This window comes from Symphalangus syndactylus, chromosome 13 (genome assembly GCF_028878055.3).
Source record: "Symphalangus syndactylus isolate Jambi chromosome 13, NHGRI_mSymSyn1-v2.1_pri, whole genome shotgun sequence".
NCBI classification, from domain to species: Eukaryota; Metazoa; Chordata; class Mammalia; order Primates; family Hylobatidae; genus Symphalangus; species Symphalangus syndactylus.
Window position 1 is genome coordinate 79,499,991 of NC_072435.2, and position 901 is coordinate 79,500,891.

The 901-nt window shown below is 39.5% G+C and overlaps 1 non-coding gene across 1 annotated transcript; it reads right to left on the reverse strand.

Annotated features, from left to right (window-relative positions):
* Positions 1-230: 230 nt before the first annotated feature.
* Positions 231-359, reverse strand: LOC129461341 (small nucleolar RNA SNORA3/SNORA45 family). Its single transcript, XR_008650493.1, has one exon. It is a non-coding gene; the product is annotated as a small nucleolar RNA SNORA3/SNORA45 family (small nucleolar RNA).
* Positions 360-901: the final 542 nt, after the last annotated feature.

Below are 901 nucleotides of genomic sequence, written 5' to 3' on the forward strand. Positions count from 1 at the left end.
AGACTAGCCCCATACTCATAAATGCTCTTAATCTTCTCAGCTCTTCTGCTGAAGAATTTGGCTTTCATGATGATAGGCTGCTTTGGGAACTTTTCCTTCCCCAGACAGAACATTTTAGTAGGCCCAGAAAAATAGAGAAATGGCTTATAATACACCATAGCAGGTACCAACTCCCTGATAAGTATGAGGAAACATGCCTCCCAACCCACACCTTCTGGGATCTAGGTAGGCCATGTTTTAGATACGCATACTAACAAAGCCACTGATTGCTCCTGCCAGTGAATCAAGACCAGGAGATTTATCGAAAATTCTAGCACACCAGGACAAGAGCTGTGTCAGGATGTTACTCTAGTGTCAGCTCAAAATTAGCTTTTGAGTGTTTGTTCGGGCATATAATAGCACAAATTTAATTCATAACATTCTTTATTTTCCTTTCTCCATATTCCGTTTCCAGATTCAGATTCTTAACCATCTCATTGTTATTTTTGCAGGAGACAGTAGTTTTCTCTCTTGCTTGGTACGGTCATTAAACGTTCTTCATCTTTAATCAGTAATATACTTAAAGCACATTCCTATTCAAAAAATAGAAGCTAAGAGCCTTCTATTTTTACCTATCCCCAATATGGCAAATTCAAGACTTGTTAAGCTTAAATATATGACCTTAGCATGCCCTGCATGTTTAGACTCATCTACTCTTTTTCCATTTTGTGATCTGTTCCCGAGCTCACATGGCTTGTGGTAACTTGTAGTTTATTGTAGGTTACCAGCATGCCTGCCCCAGTTACTTGCTGACTGTGGCTAGATGGTGCCTTTAGTTTTTTGACATGTGGTCCTCTCCAAAGGGAAGTTCACAACATGGCAGCTTGATTATTTTGATTATTTAAAGCCAGCGAGGAAAACA